This window comes from Rhipicephalus microplus, chromosome 8 (assembly GCF_043290135.1).
Source record: "Rhipicephalus microplus isolate Deutch F79 chromosome 8, USDA_Rmic, whole genome shotgun sequence".
In the NCBI taxonomy this organism is placed as follows: domain Eukaryota; kingdom Metazoa; phylum Arthropoda; class Arachnida; order Ixodida; family Ixodidae; genus Rhipicephalus; species Rhipicephalus microplus.
The window spans coordinates 121713993-121731656 of NC_134707.1; the positions used below are offsets into that span (position 1 = coordinate 121713993).

The 17664-nt window shown below is 41.1% G+C and overlaps 1 long non-coding RNA gene and 1 other non-coding gene across 2 annotated transcripts in view; one reads left to right on the top strand and one right to left on the bottom strand.

Annotated features, from left to right (window-relative positions):
* The window catches only part of LOC142768739 (uncharacterized), a 111724-nt gene that overhangs the window by 37745 nt on the left and 56315 nt on the right, over window positions 1-17664 (top strand). The gene's annotated exons all lie outside the window — the stretch shown is intronic.
* Window positions 13820-17353, bottom strand: LOC119165903 (uncharacterized). The gene is made up of 2 exons (XR_012885420.1): window positions 17006-17353; window positions 13820-14108 (listed from the first exon to the last, which is right to left on the bottom strand). It is a non-coding gene; the product is annotated as an uncharacterized LOC119165903 (transcript).

A 17664-nucleotide genomic window follows, 5' to 3' on the forward strand; every position in this document is an offset into this window, starting at 1 on the left:
CGTAAAAGTTATGTTAAACAATCAGCGCCAAACTTGAGCCATTTTACACGACAGTATACATATTCTGACCTCAACTCTCCTCCGAAAATGTCCGACGTATGAGAAAGAAGAAATGCCCTGTTTCAAATAGCGAAGTTACCTAAATTGCGAATTAGAAGCATTCCTTAGTGAACTGCAGGCCCTTAGAACGTTTCTATCTATCTATCTATCTATCTATCTATCTATCTATCTATCTATCTATCTATCTATCTATCTATCTATCTATCTATCTATCTATCTATCTATCTATCTATCTATCTATCTATCTATCTATCTATCTATCTATCTATCTATCTATCTATCTATCTATCTATCTATCTATCTATCTATCTATCTATCTATCTATCTATCTATCTATCTATCTATCTATCTATCTATCTATCTATCTATCTATCTATCTATCTATCTATCACGTGCACGTGAAGAGTTGGGCGTAGTAGGATGGTTCATCATACGACCTCCGCATGGGGAGGGCATGGATCATACGAACACTTAACAGCAAAGAACTTCCCTACAGCACCGACTGCCGATCCGTAAAATACATTCTGTCAGCAGAGTCGCTGCAGCAGTCCGGGCTTAAGAAGAAGCACGGGTGGCGAAGCGCCAGCTGCAACTAGCATGTGCAGCCAATGCGCACCGAGGATCCCGCAGTCTTTCGAGCCGAATGCAAATTTCAGTACGTTCATGGAGTGTTTGTTCTACGAGAATGAAGCTTCGTCAGCACCCTTAGGACCGTCGTTGTTGAGACAGTCGGCAACATCTCCTCCTCTTTGGAAAGCCTGCTTCACCTTGGTGGCACTTGGAATTTTACGTATGTAAGAAAAGCTATGAATGTGTCTTGTGCACAGCTTTGAATCTGAGAACTGCCGTGATTTCCGAGCAAATTATGATACTTTTATAGTAGAAGTGCTGTGTATTGATCAAAATTTTTTATGTATGTTGAATACAGATATCGAAATACAAGTGTGGGAAGATTCAATATGGATACTGAAATTTACTTGCTTTTTATGTAGTGAAATATTTCACGATTTATTTAGAAAAAAGAAGAAAGATGTACCCAAATTTCAGTTACACGGATACAGATAAAGAATGCAAATATTGGAGTGCTTTGTTACTTTTGAAGTTTCTTATGCTCCACTAAGACATTAATTAGGCGCAGAATAATATAATGGTTATTACTCCGACGTATTAAAAACTTTCAAGTCAGAAATATTGCCCAAACCACTATTGATTGGCAGTGCATTAAGAAAATGCGCACATTTATTGTCGACTCGAGGTCTCTTAGACAGAAGGTTAACCACCCTTAATCTGCATCTGCTTCTAAAATACATGTCATTTAGAAACGTCGATACAGCCTGAAGGCAAGACACATAAGCTACCCAAACATTTCCGATCAAAAACATTTTGTGTGCCTTGGGAGACATTTAGGAAGAACGACAGTTTGGGCTGGTTAGTTGAATTCTATGATAATAAGGGTTGCAGCGCAAGCTCTGAAGTGTTTTAAAAAAGCATATGGAAGGCAAGGATTGCAAGACAAAGAGGGACCCTTCTAACAGTGCTCGTGTTGTCTCTCTTTGCCTTCCGTTTCTCGCCTTCCATACGCTTTTCTTCAAGCACTTTGTGCTTGCACTGCAACCCATGGGAGACAGTCACTTTCACATGTAAACGATGACAATACTCCCTCCAAGATTTTGTCGTCTATGGCATCATACGCTTTTATCGCTTGAACCATGCTGAGCGAGAGAAGAATCCTTCTCCACCCTCATGCACTATATCGCTCAGCGGTAGAGCACTTTTACTTGAAATAGGACAAAAAAAGCCTTCCTCATAGTATGGTAACAAGCCAGTCCTTTCCAAGAAATATGTTGCTAGATACCAACGTTCTGCACCCTATCAGACTGTAATCGATACATCGCCAAGGTATTTCACTACTGAGATAAAAATATATTGTCCTAAAGTATTTCGATCCAGAAGTGCCAATACCCAAAATTGTCTCGAGGATACTATCGTGGTACTCTTGTATCGCGGCACTGCCCATCCTTGGCATGTAAGAAAGATTCAAAAGATGCCCGATGCATTGCATTCAATTAAGTGCTTTTACAAAACAACGAAAATACTCCGAAATACCACACATCTGCGTCTTCGAACAATGCCTGTTGGACAACACGCGAAAGAACAATCGCCGAGTATTCCTGTTTATCCTAAAAGGTTCCTGACGTATACGATGTCTGCAACAATGTTTCTCTAGTGGAAAACAAAGGAACTACAGACGTTCCACGGTTGGGCGTTGGCAGCTTCAGCCGCGTACATTAAAAAAAACACTTGGGTTCTATCACGGAAAAACTCGCTTTAACAATGGACACTATTCATGCAACTCCTAACCACAGCACTGTAGCTAGTTAGGTTCGCTGCGATGATGTACGTCTCCGAACAACTGCTACGTACAACACGAAATTTATTCCCGTATATCAAGCACACTGTGTCATAACCCTTTTGGTAATTAATAGGCTAAATAATGTAGTGTAATTAAATACAAGGAAAAGAAGTAACCTGCGGAAAAGCTGCATAACTGAACCAGATATACGATAGTGTAAATGTTTTCGCAACAACTATACAAAAGTGAACAGCGAAAGTTAACTGAATGAGCTGGCAGTAGCCATTTGCCGCCAACAGTAGATAGCCCCAGCCATCGACTTGTCAATATTGCCACGCCGCCTTATTCGTTTAATTTGATGTGATCGGCTTTTGTTCACAAAAAATTGTTAAGGCTCGTTCGCATTGCTGACTAGCACCGGTGGCGCGACCAGCGCCAGTCACGGGGTGCGAGTATTCTCCGCTGCGCACGACTTCCCGATAGCCACATTTTCCGTCATGTTTTTTTTTTTTGCTAGTGACAACCAGCTCACATGTCCCATTTAACAAAAACGAGATGAGGATAACTACGACTGTGATTGTGATAAGTATTGTGATTGTGATTGCGACTTCACTTTGTTCTTGTGACTTCTTTTCTGAAATGTTTTGCGCACAAAGGAAGTATACTTATTGTAGAATGCAATACCGATCAGCCCAAGCAGCCACTATATCTTAGTGTTTGTAATAATATTTCTTGTGGATTGACGTCCCCAAACTACCATATGATTATGAATGCCGGCATAGTGCGCGGAAAGTGTGTGACCGGCCCAGTTAGTATAATATAGCTGCGTGAACTGCGCGGGAGAGATACAATAACAAGAAAATACATAAGGGCTAGCGTTGACCTCCAACTGAAGTTTATTAACCGATTCAACACATTATTTGGTCACTTTTCTTGATGTTCTCTCGTGGTTTTTTATATTTGTCGATGTCGCTTTGTTATTCTTTTTTATAGAAATAATGAATAGACGAAGTTCATGCCGTCATATAGACATTGCCTACTCCTTCTGACTCAGCAGAGAAAATATGTTTTAAAAATAAAAATAGGGCTCCAACTGTTATACAGTCAAACATAAGATATTCATGTTTACTTATGAAGGAATGCAAAGAGACAAGGCGTGGAAGAAAAGGAAATGATTTTTGTGCCTTTTCTAGGTGAGCTGATTCACCATCAAACAAGAACTATCCCCAAATCACCCAAGTTTCAACGTTATTGAACTTAATAATATCGGGAAGTGATAGTCAAACACCCCATAAAAGTTCGTAGAGTTAAAATAGGTTCGCACGTATACGCAATCAGTGAAGCACAACTTAAAAAAAAATAGGCAATACTGTTGAACAACAGTGCGAAAAACCGCAGGGCACACAGAAAAAGAAGGCACACAAGCCTGACTCTCAACAATGTATTGTGAAGAACAAATGCAACGTGTATAATTTCACGTGATTGTTAGTTGCATTGAACTACGGCACTGAGCATAGCGCAGATAGGCCACCAGCAGCACAACTGAGACAGATTACGAAAAGAGTTCCTGTGGATACTACATTTCTTTGGGCAATAAGTCGTTTGGACGTTGGGCTGACAAAGTTGTCAACCAGCAGTGCAGTCTAATGCACTTCAATATTTTCGTGTGTTAGGTTATCACTACGTTTACTGACTACACTACACTACAAAAAAAGGTGATCATGTGAATGAACTAGAGTGGATGGCTAACCAACAATCCTGCGCACGTTTTACATTTTCGTCATGCTCTCTTATTCTGTTATTTGCGCACCATCCAGTCTTACCTGCGTAAAATCTACTGCATTTCAGAGAAATCTGACATACATTTTCACTGCATTCGACATACCTAGTTTTGTGCTTCTCTTGGCATTTTTTCCCGGATTCACTGAATTTTATGGTATAGTCAGGACGCTAATACTGTTAATTTTGCAGGGGCAGAAAGCTACTCAATGCTGGAAGTTTGCTCGATTTTTTTATATTATCGCATGTTTTGTTCACAGATAGAATGCCAGCCACTTCTTTTGAATTTCACAAATTTCTTTGTCCTGTTCACGAAAATTTTGGCACATGCTCTCTGCGACAGACGCGATTACATGGCCATGGTGTCCTGAGGTAACCAGGCTTTTCAACTGTTGTGCCATCACTTCTCACAGTTTATGACAACATGAAAATTCAAGCACATTGGCCAGGCTAAGGATTACAATGCCACGTTAATAAAAATAATAATAACTTGATCCGGGGTTTTATATCCCGAAACCACGAAATGATTATGGGAGACACAGTAGTGGAGTGCTCCAGAAATTTTGGTGGTCGTCTGGTGTTCTTCAACTTGCACTGGCATCGCACAATACACGATTCACTTCCATTTCGTCTGAATCGAAATGCAACCGCTGTAGCCGGGATCGAACCAACAACCTTTCGATGAAAAACCGAGCTTCGTGTTCACTGACCACCGGGGCGTAGACAACACTCCGTTTAATCAGTTTTAGGTTTGCTGTGTTAAACGAGAGAACGTGGTATTTACCTTGGGGTCTGTACATGCCTTGATGCAATCGCTGCTGAAGACAAAAAAAAAAAAAACACATCGAGAAAGCGATGTCTCCCATCCACAGGAAATTCGCATGTAAGCTGCAGGAGATTAAAAAAAAGTTCTAAAAATAACCAACGTGTTTTCAACATTAATTTAATATTTCCGGAAGACACCACCTACAAAAGTTAAACAAAAACCATGGACGAAGCTAAACACTTTTAGCGCTTTGGTGAAATGTAAAGCATCGCATACGGACCGGTCGAGTCGCGCTAGAACTAAGTCACTGGGAACTGAGGCAATATTAAAACCGATGCAAAGTCCTCTCTTTTGAAGACAAAGCTTGTCAATCCAAATAATGAATGTTGACGTGAAATAAAAGGCCCGAAATTCTAAAAACACGCTCAAAGCAATTCTCGTAGTGTTCGTTAACGCTATGGCAAGCAATTCTTGACTGGCATCATCCACACAGTGCCATAAAAGGTCATGTCACCGTGAATAAAACAGGTTCCGAACATCTATGCAAATCGGACTCAGACTTGTGCCACAGCTCGGCACAAATTGCCACACTTCTTCTGAACTATATAGGAGGGGGTCATTTACATTTAGAACGATGAAAGTTTTTGCAAACATGACGCGACACATTTTTTCCGAAAGACATTCTCGGACACCATAGCTCTATAAAACTGATATATCAACCTTGTGTTTTAACACTGAAAAAGATTTTGAAAATGAGCTTTGAACTGCTAGCTACATTGCGACGCATCTTATCAAGATTCAGATTAGAACAAATTGCAATAGCTTTATTCCTTTTTTAATTTGAAGCATAACATCGTGCTGAACAAAGGCAGAACATCGTGCTGAACAAAGGCAGAGTCAACTGCTCGCTGCGCTTTACTGTTGTACACTCCTACAAGTATTGATTGATTGATTGAAACTGTGGGGTTTAACGTCCCAAAACCACCATTTGATTATGAGAGACGCCGTAGTGGAGGACTCCGGAAATTTTGACCACTTGGGGTTCTTTAACGTGCACCCAAATCTGAGTACACGGGCTTACAACATTTCCGCCTCCATCGGAAATGCAGCCGCCGCAGCCTGGAATCGAACCCGCGACCTGCGCACACTCCTACAAGTAGTAGGCCGCTGTGATAGCTCAGTGGATAGAGCATCGAACGCGTTATTCCTACAAGTAGTGCAGTAAAACCATCCTTTTTTGGCATGAAAAATATATAGTGAATCTCACAACACCCTATAACGAAAGGTGTGATAGACTCGGTTGGTGGCATTGCAGTTCGTCAACAGCTTCGAATATGCCTTGCTTTTCTTCATTTGCATCGCCTTGTCTGCAAGCGCATATATGCGTGCGCGGACGACGATGTAATTAGCCTACTTAGAGTCATCGTTTCCCTATTTCCGTGAAATCAAGAACATAAGAAAAATGCGGCCATTGTTTAGAGATGTGACGTTTCGTCAAGCCTATTACGTTCCACTGAAAGGAAACGCGGTGATTAAGACTAGCGGTAGGCGACGTAGAAGGATATACACTTAAAAAGAAAGATTAAACAACAACGCAAGCGCGGGATGCTCAGCAAACTACACAACTAAACGAAGGCGCTTGTCGAGTTGTGACGTGCTGTTTTTTCCCTTTGTACCAAACCACGTACACAAAGTGATTTCTTGTAGTTGTCACGTGAATGAATAAACTTGACTCAAACTTCTTTGCGGAGACTTCCTTGTCAGATCAGCATTCCGATATCTCCCAGCTTACATCGTGCCATCAAACAATCACTCAGGCAGAAGAAATAGCCGAAAAGACGATTTTTTTTACTCTGTGTTACTTTTGGCACATGCTCTCTGTGACAGAGAGCATGTGCCAGAACTAAAAAGTACACTTTTTAGTTCCGGAAGAACTTTGCTATCATATTCCTGAGTTAGACAGAAATACATTTAGATGGTGTCAAGAAGTCCACAAGTCTTCAAACACTTTGCTTTAAAATATCCTGAAAGGGTCAGTAAATACTTGTACAATATACACATTAGCTTCGTATCTACATACAATATCTCTGGTGATTGGCGAACGGTTAACGTCATCGTCATACATAAATCTGGATCTAATAACGAAGATAGCAATTACTTTCGGTTTATTTAACATCCGGTAGCGGCTAAATATTGGAGGGTATATAATATTTGAAGACATTATAGCTCTCCTAAAGACTACCAACCTGCACCACTCTCTCGATACGAATTTCGGTTTTGCTTGTAAACAGTCGCCGAGCTAGCGGAGATGACTGACGAAATTGCAAGAGAACTCCACAGCACATGACAAATAGATACCATTATCCCGGACTTGTCAAAAGCCTTTGATGCCGTTACCCACCGCGATCTCAACATAAAGATGCAAGGAATCGGAATTAGAAATAACGTTATACGTTGGGTAAAATCACAATTGAAAAATTGTAAGCAATTTATTTCACTGAACATTTTCTCGAGCAGCCTAGATGTCCTGTCAGCTTAAACATTCTGAAGGATCCATCTTTGTGCCAAATTGAATTTTTATCAATATTTATGATATTACTTTTTGAGCCGACCGATCAATTTAACTAAGACATTTTGCAGACAACTGCGTCATGTACATGATGGCTAACAAAATTGAGGACCAGGTTAATCTTAATCGCTCGCTACGAAATACCGGCATAGTTCTATCAATGCGGCATCACAACAAATGCTAGAAAATGTGTCGTCACAAGCTTCACAAAAAAAAGCTTCTTAGCATTGCTTCTAAATTCGGAAAGTCGGAAATCGCCGAAATCAATCATGTAAAGAATAGCTCACAATTTTATGAACATCCAATTAAAGTTGGGAACCACACATAGCGGCAGTACGTTGAAAAGAGCACAAAAAGCTGTCGCTTAAAAAAGAAGACTACGAAGTGTCTTAACTGAGGTCAAATTAACCATGCATAAAACACTAAATAAGTCCGCACTAAAATATGCCAACAAAATTAGAAGTGTTTTCCAAACATATATCAACAATGAAATTTAGGGAATCCAAAACGTCCCAATGTTATTTGGGCTTTCAAATTTTTCCAGTTATACTGCAGTGTTACTGCAGTGCAGTGTGTGTAGAATGAGAGTATGGGAGCATAATTTAGAGCACAAGCCTTTTTAATTCATTACTCATCAAAATTGTAATACAATTTCAACTGCTTCTGAAAATGAATAGTTCATTTTGCTGTAAGATAACCAACAAAGGCCTGAAAACGAAAAAAAAGCATGCATACTTTCAATATAAAGTCTTGATTCTATGTTGGCATATCTTAAATATCAATTTTAAATAAGCACTTTCTTTTCTATGGTGGCCTTAAACAATAGGGGGTGAACTTAAGATGAGTTACGGGAAAAGTAATTAAATATTTGAAATTAGCAGAAAAACTGTATAGTCCTGTACAGTTTGATCAAGATCACTGAAGAAATAAACAAAAAAAGTCTAGGACCAGTCTGCCCGCTTAATGACACAAGTCGGCAAATAAGAATTTGTACCCCTGTTCCTTAAAAGGCAGCGATGGCGTAGTGGTTAGAGCATTCGCCTCGCATGCAAAAGGTCCGTGGTTCAAATCCCGGTGCTGGGCAGTTCCCAACCGGATAAAAAAAATCCGTGTGGTGATGGAACTGCATCACGAGGCCTGGGGTGTGGCCTCACCGGTAACCACCGCCGGGAAAGCACTCCCTCACCAGAGAAGGATTGGCCACCCTGGTGCAGTATCTGGCCACTACCTCCCACATGCATACGTCAAATAAGTCACGGCCCTCAGTCCCCAGCAGCTGTGAAGCAACTGACCACGGCGGCGGTCAGATCTGCAATGCAGCAGAGGGTGCTAAGAATCTCTGGATACGGACAGGCCGCCATTGGAACCTCAACTTGGAAACGTTTAACGTTAGAACGTTATCTAGTGAGGGAAGTCTACCTGTACTATTCGAGGAGCTGAGGGTGTTAAATGGGATATAATAGGGCTCAGTGAGGTTAGGAGGACAGATGAGGCCTATAAGGTGCTACACAATGGGCACGTCCTTTGCTATCGGGGCTTGGCTGACAGAAGAGAACTGGGAGTGGGGTTCCTAATTCACAGAAACATAGCTGTCAACATAGAGTAATACTATAGCATTAATGAAAGGGTGGTAGGTATCGTAATTAAACTGAATAAGAGATAAATGATGAAGGTGGTACAGGCTTACGCACCTACATCCAGCCATGATGGCGCTTCAGTTGAAAACTTCTACGAAGAAGTGGAATCGGCAATGAGTAAGATAAAAACACAGTATACAATACTGATGGGAGACTTTAATGCAAGGGTAGGGAAGAAGCAGGCTGGAGACCAGGCAGTAGGAGATTGTGGCATTGGTACTAGAAACGCCAGAGGAGAGCTACTAGTAGAATTCGCAGAATGCACTAATTTACGGATTTTGAATACCTTCTACCGAAAACGAGGAAACCACAAGTGGACATGGAGGAGCCCTAATAGCGAAAATAAGAACGAAATAGACTTTATAATGAGTGCACACCCAGGCATCGTGCAGGATGTGGAAGTGGTTGGCCAGGTACGATGCAGTGACCATAGAATGGTACGGTCTCGAATTCGCCTAGACTTGAGCAAGGAACGACAGAAACTGATACGCAAGAAGCCAATCAATGAGCTAGCACTGAGAGGGAAAGTACAGGAATTCAGAGTCTCGCTTCAGAACAGGTACTCGGCTCTTAGTGAGGAAAGCAACCTTAGCATAGATACAATGAATGATAATCTGACGAGTATCATTACGGAGTGTGCAGTGGAAGTTGGAGGCAGCGTAGTTAGACAGGACACTGGCAAGCTTTCCCAGGAAACGAAAAATCTCATTAAAAAGCGTCAAATAATGAAAGTCTCAAGTACAACAGACAAAATAGAACTGGCAGAGCTTTCTAAGTTGATTAATAGGCGTAAGGTATCCGATGTAAAAAGGTATAACATGGAGAGAATTCAACACGCTCTGAAAAACGTAGGAAGCGTCAAAGCAGTGAAGAGGAAACTTGGGATAGGCAAAAATCGGATGTATGCAGTAAGGGACAAAGAAGGCAAAATAACTAGCAATACGGATAGGATAGTTAAAATAGCGGAGGAGTTTTACAAAGATCTGTACAGTAGCCGGGACAACCACGACTTTAATACTATAAGACCTAGCAGTAACCCAGATGACATCCCACCAGTAATGATAGAAGAAGTCAGAAATGCTTTGGAGAGCATGCAAAGAGGCAAAGCTACTGGTGAGGATCAGGTAACATCAGATCTGCTGAAAGATGAAGTACAGATTGTGTTAGAAAAACTAGCCACCCTGTTTACGAGGTGTCTCCTGACGGGAAGAGTACCAGAGTCTTGGAAGAACGCTAACATCATCTTAATACCTAAGAAAAGAGATGACAAGGACTTGAAGAATTACAGGCCTATAACTTGCTCCCTGTAGTATACAAGCTATTTACAAAGGTAATTGCTAACAGAGTAAAGAAAACATTAGAATTCAATCAACCAAAGGAACAAGCAGGATTTCGAACGGGCTACTCAACAATCGACCACATTCATACCATCAATCAGGTAATAGAGAAATGCTCAGAATATAACCAACCACTATACATAGCCTTCATAGATTACGAGAAAGCGTTTGATTCAGTAGAAATATCAGCCGCCATGCAGACACTGCGGAATCAGGGCGTCGATGAAGTATATATAAACATCCTAGAAGAAATCTACAGAGGATCAACTGCTACCATAGTGCTTCATAAAGAAAGCAACAGAATACCAATCAAGAGGGGTGTAAGGCAGGGGGACACTATCTCCCCAATGCTATTTACCACGTGCTTACAGGAGGTTTTCAGAAGCCTAGAATGGGAACAGTTAGGGATAAGAGTTAATGGAGAGTACCATAGTAACCAGCGCTTTGCCGATGACATTGCATTGCTCAATAACTCAGGGGACGAATCGCAACTCATGATTACGGAGTTAGACAAGGAGAGCAGTAAGGTGGGTCTTAAAATGAATCTGCAGAAAACGAAAGCAATGTACAACAACCTCGGAAAAGAGTAGCGCTTCGAGATAGGTAATAGTGCACTTTTAGTTGTAAAAGACTATGTCTACTTAGGGCAGGTCATAACCGCGGAGCCGAACCACGAGATTGAAGTAACTAGAAGAATAAGAATGGGGTGGAGCACATTCGGCAAGCACTCTCAAATTATGACAGGCAGATTGCCACTATCCCTCAAGAGGAAGGTATATAACAGCTGTATCTTGCCGGTACTTAGCTACGGAGCAGAAACCTGGAGACTTACAAAGACGGTTCAGCTTGAATCGAGGACGACGCAACGAGCGATGGAAAGAAAAATGGTAGGTGTAACCTTAAAAGACAAGAAGAGAGCACAGTGGATTAGGGAACAAACGGGGATTAAGGATATCATAGCTGAAATCAAGAAGAAGAAATGGACATGGGCCGGGCATGTAGCGCGTAGACAGGATAACCGCTGGTTGTTAAGGGTAACCAACTGGATTCCCAGAGAAGGCAAGCGGGTTAGGGGGAGACAGAAGGTTAGGTGGGCAGATGAGAATAAGTTTGCGGGTATAAATTGGCAGCAGCAAGCACAGGACCGGGTTAACTGGCGGAAATGGGAGAGGCCTTTGTCCTGCAGTGGACGTAGTCAGGCTGATGATGATGATGATGCTGCTGCAGTGCTCAAGAAAATTCCGGAGTGTTATGTCGCGAGTAATGTAGACTAATATTCAAATTCAAGTTTTTAGCTTATAGATATAGACATTATAAAATATTACATCTTAAACGAAAATTAGCGCGACCAAAACAAGGACGGGAAAGAAAGAAAAACTTCAGGAGCAGAAAATATATAAAATATAAATAAAAGAACAACTCCTTGAACCCTTTCAATACTCTTCAAAAGCTGACCACAAAAAGATAGTACGGTAACCTAAACGTCAGTACAACATTATTAGAAGCTCGGTATTTCATAAATAAATAGCATACTGCATAGCATACCATCATCTGAGGAGAACTGTGAAACGGTGGAAACTTTTATTTACATGGTTCCTGCAACGCCGCAGTGGCATTACCACAGCAAGGCGTATATGCAAAATCAGCAGAGCTAATACCATTTCTTTGATGGTACACAAAGAAATAATAAATATACAATAATAAAAGTGTAATTGATCGCAGTACGCAAACTAAATGTTGGTACATTATAGCTGCCCCTGTGTGGTAGGGTCTGGTCAGGAGCTTTGGATCCTCCTTTTGCTTTACCTTGCAGGTGAACCATGTATACGTGTTATGCCCAGAAAAGTATATATATATATATATATATATATATATATATATATATATATATATATATATATATATATATATATATATATATATATATATATATATATATATATATATATATATATATATATATATATATATATATATATATATATATATATATTTATATATATATATATATATATATATATATATATATATATATATATATATTGTTTTTTGCAATGCAAACATTTTTTGCACGCTATTGGAAATAAATATAAGCAACGCCAAAAAATTTTTGGTGGGTTCATCACGACTAATGTCCAGGCAACGTAAAAAGTCGATTTGTAATTGAACTTGGAGTCAAAAATTTGTATCCAAGCACTTGAGAGTGTCATGAGATAGAGCATATCAGAGGTGCGAGCTAAGTTTAAACCGGTGTCGTGTTAAACGGTACAAACATTGGCAATAGTATTCCACAGAAATAAAACGGGCAGGTATAAAAAAAACACCAAAAATAGGTACAAAATATTTAATATGTATGTCATAGTTTCACAACGATGACAACGAAGCATCATTTCTTCTCATGTTTACTATGTCTTCCGGAAGTGCATTCCACTCTCCAAGTATTTAAACATAATGAGTTGGCAAAATTAATTCTTTTCAGTGAGTAATATTATATTTTAAGAGAGTGTTTTCATCTCTTAGTGCGATTTGTTCGTGCTAATAGGCATTTCGACCTATCAATTCCTGTTTTATTATGATAAATGCCATACAAAAGCTCCATTTGAAGTTTTTGTCTTCGAGACTTTAGAGTTGCCCAGCCGAATGTGTTCTTTATTTATGAGATACTTGCGAATTGGTCCTCACTATTGTTCAAGAAATCGCAGATTTTTCCCTCAATAGCTTATTACACCTTTATATTGTACTCGCATCTGATATAGACACGGTAACCTTGAAACTGTCGTTAATATGACAACTAGCATTGAACTGTTTCTTAAGAAGGTGTTCGTCACTTCCGACCTAATGGTACCCATTTTATGTACTACCACACCTGCTTTGACCAAAAAGGTCTGAATTATGTTCAAAGAAAACAAAATGAACGGGAATAACGTGCAGTTTCTTGTTTTTGTTTTCAGCTTACGGTGTTAAAAAGTGTCAGTTGGAATTCAGCGCTGATAATCGTCGCTACCTTCTCCTAGCTTTCTCGCGCTGTTCACGTATTCATAGTTAGTGAGGGCTGCGAAACGTTCCGCCATTTGGTATTCTTTGATATGCACTGACCTCCCACAAAACACGGCTTTCTGCATCTCTCTGACAAAGAAATGTTACCGCTACACCGAGGATGGAAACCGGAACTTCTGTACCGTTACCACCATAGCACCACGGTAGATTTTCTCAACGCCTATTCCACTGACAAGCAGCCTTTAGAACTTTATTTGACTTCGTATGAACTGCATCTTTAAAAATTTGCGTTATTAGGGGAATCATACATAAAATAATGCGCCACTTGTTGCAACTACTTTATTGAAAAAGCAAAACATCTTCCCCACATTTCTTCAGAGAAAGTTTGTCCAGTTGAACACAGCGCGGTATTTGTACTGCGGGCAACGCCATGGCTTCACGCACCGCCCTTTGCGATTTCTGTACAATCCAGGACGGCAGAAGCACTTGGACACGCAGTCAAGATCACACGGATGCTCGATGTACTCCTCCCAGCCTTCTAGCTGCCAGCATTTCAGCTCGCCGCAATTGCTGCTCTCGCACTCCCTGAAGATTTCACCCACTCGACAACCTGTGGGTTGCATCATCAATCTTTAAATGCGCAGAAAGAATTAGATAACAGTGCATCCAATAAATTGAAAGTCAGGAAGGTCCATACTTCATTGAAATATAAGCCACTTGGTTACTGAGTGCGAGCCCCTCTACACGGGCCGCACAGCTTATTGCGGCTGGACGCTACGTTCCTTCATTCTCAAAACATGGCATGCGAGAAAAGATAGATGGATAGATAGATAGATAGATAGATAGATAGATAGATAGATAGATAGATAGATAGATAGATAGATAGATAGAAGAGTCACCAATCCGTCATCGTCGTGTAACTGAACTGCTCTTAACCATTCTTGTAAAGCTTTGCTAGGACCGATACAGGCAGTTCGGGGAAGGAACTTGTGTTTATTTTTAGGTTGTACGCCCATATGGTGCCCCCGGAACAAGGAACCAAACGGTGAAACAGGTGGGTATGTAGGCCTGCTGGTGAGCGGTATTATCACGTTCGATGCTATCGCTTTTTTCAGTTCTTCATGGTCACGTTCACCCTTAAACAGCCATGAAAGAAACAAGGAGACATGCAAGAAAGCTGTCGGGCATGACATAATTTACACTAACATATAGAAAAGGCCAGTGACAATAGGAAACAGGCAAAGCTGTAGAGGGAGATAACATAAAATTGTCTCAGCAGTCGGATGTGTCATTGTATAACGGAATTGAACAGTAATAGTAATCATATAGAGAAACATGAATAGATGCAAATAAAAAGTCACAGCTTTGCTACCAAGCCGAAACAATGAACGCGAAAGCAACATATTGGAAGGTCACGCGCAGAATGGCTAGCAGATCGAAACGTTCCCCGCGTTTTCCACGCACCAATGACGCACGAAACGTACTCACAGGTACAGATGAACGCGAATAAGTGTTTCAGTTGTTACATCACTGTGTCTCAAAAGCATGGCGTTTTCGCAAACGGAGACTTTGCAACGATTGCAGTGACCTTTTTGCACCCAGTAACTACAACGGAATTGTTCTCGTCAAAGCCCAAAGTCAGCCAAGACGTACGATCCTCTCGACCACGAGATAAGGGTGCGCGAGTGAGTGTCCACACCCTCCTCCCTATGGGCAAAGTATGTGTGGGAGATGAACGCGCGCGCCGCCGCGTTGCGACGATGTGGCGATGTGCTCTCATCGCGCCATCTCTCTGGTAATGCTAAAGACAGGAGAGTTTTCTCGAGAGAGCGACCGCCAGTGGTAAGTGCTTGGTAGGTATAAATAGCTTCTCATTTCTACGCTCTAGGTGGCGTCTTTTCGTAGCTCAGTGGCTAACGCCATGCACTGACAAGCAAGAGGTTGGACGTTCGATTCAGTGTGCCCAAGTCGTATTTTAGAATACTTTTTTTTCTTTCTTGCGTTTTAACTTATATAGATACGTATACATGTACAATAAATGACGGTGGTCACCAAAATCGACGCTAGCGCAAGTGGTAAAATCCAGCCGAGAGTGTCCATATAATTACTTTCGCAATAGAAGTGCGAGTCGATGAAAAGGCTCTGTAAGTCTATGCGCTAGCAGTAAGTAACCCCGACCTCTAGTGTACGAACGCTGGCGCATCCAAAACTGCACAATGAGGGCTGCGCGGGCTGATGTTGTATGCAACAGATATGCATACAGAAATGCATGCAGAAATGTGAAAATAGTTTAGGAAGGTGGGAAGGCATGGAGCTACATTTAGACTACTGCCATAGGATGTTCCTAATTGTCTAACTGTGAACTTCCTTCGCAGTTGCTACGAAATTATAGCTGCCTAATGACAATTCGCCGATGTTATGTGCATAATACTGATATGTTTATATATCAGTCGTCTATTTTATAAACGCTAAGCCATCCGAAAGTGTTGAATTTCAAGGCCCTCTTATATTTACCCTATGTAGGAGCGTTGTCGAGAAGCGCTAGCCTGTCGCGGGCGTACGTCTCAGAGACGCCTAGTAAAAGCTCTAGTATTGCTCATAAATTACAAGAATTCTCACTGATTTCCTATACGTGCCACCACTTGTTCACAGAAGGGTTATCTCCAAAAACAAACAGAAAATGTAATATTGAACATTTCATTTGGCTTTGCCCACAGTTTGGTGTGCAAAGAGCAGCGATGATTCGCACGTTGCGAAAAGTCTGTCATAGGCACCGTACAGTTGATGACGTCATTTTTCCTGAAGGACCCGCGGAAACTAGGAGGAACGTGCAACGAATTTTGTTGGTCTTCTTGCGAGACACAGGGCTGTCTGGCACGTGGTGACAATTTCCAAATTCAGGATATGCTCAGGCGGAACAATTGCCAGCCATGCAGGCCAGGCTAACCCTGCCTGTTGCACCACCACCACCACCAATATGCAAAAGTCGAATAGTTTGTCATAGTACAGACTTTGCAGTCCTGTTAAGTATAAAGAATTCCCAAGAACATCGGACACCTGTACGGGGCATCCTGCCGAAACTGAATAGAAAATAGGGAATCGCTTAAAATAAGCTAGTTATCAAAAGTGACTTCTGGTTTTATATAGCAGAGATCCACTAAACAATTTGGGTAAAAGTGCTGCATTGTATTGCATAGTGTGGGGCTTAGCAGGACTATTGAACAGCACCAATTAGAAACAAATGGCATCCCACTGTAAGATATGAAAAAGGCTGGGAATCCACCTGGTTTGTTGTGCAACACTAATGATGCAATATTGTACGAATAAAGTCTCTGCTGCGGTGAACCAGGAGTGGTTCTCCATAGGAATCTTTTTCCGTCAGACATGATTTTTTTTACTGTTTCACATTGACTTGCTCACCGCTGTTATCGACGAGAAATGGCACTTCGTGCACATGTCCCCAAATTCTGGTCACGGTTATAAAAGGAATAAAAAAACTAAACTTACGATACCAGCTCACCCATGGATCCCACGACGGCCAGGTTGAAGGATAGTAAAACGTTTTTTGATAAGGAATTGACCGCGTCATCGCTATGAGCACGAGCAGCGCCATCGTTGCAAGCGTGGTAAGAGTCATGTCGACTTTGAAGGAAGTTATTTTGGCTACTGTTGCTCGACTCTTTTCAAGGATTGCCCAATACTGGCAGAATCGTTAATGCTGTGTTTTATATTCACCGTACTTAATTTTCCAGAAATTTTGGTTTTTATTCGGTCCACACGTGTCAAGAGGCTAGCGTGTAACTCGTGAAGGCTTTCTGACGTCTCTCAATTCCGGTAGTACAGTTCAGGTGGGACTATGAGCTACAACTACACAATATGTGATCACTCTTACACGCATGACACACGCGATGCATTGTGGTTTTCGTATGCAGTGCCGGTAGCACGCATGTTTGTGTCTTTTTCGCGATAGACCGTCACACACGTCTGAAAATTTGAAACATAGATTTTTTTTTTGTTTCTCGTTTTCACAAATAAAGAAAGCGGAAGGCGCAAAAGAAAACTATATTCAAAAAAGTTTGTGGCCCTCAAAAACAAATAAACTATTACATTAACCACTTTAAACAAATTATGACGACTTAAGCTTTAACTCAATGCACGCCATTTCC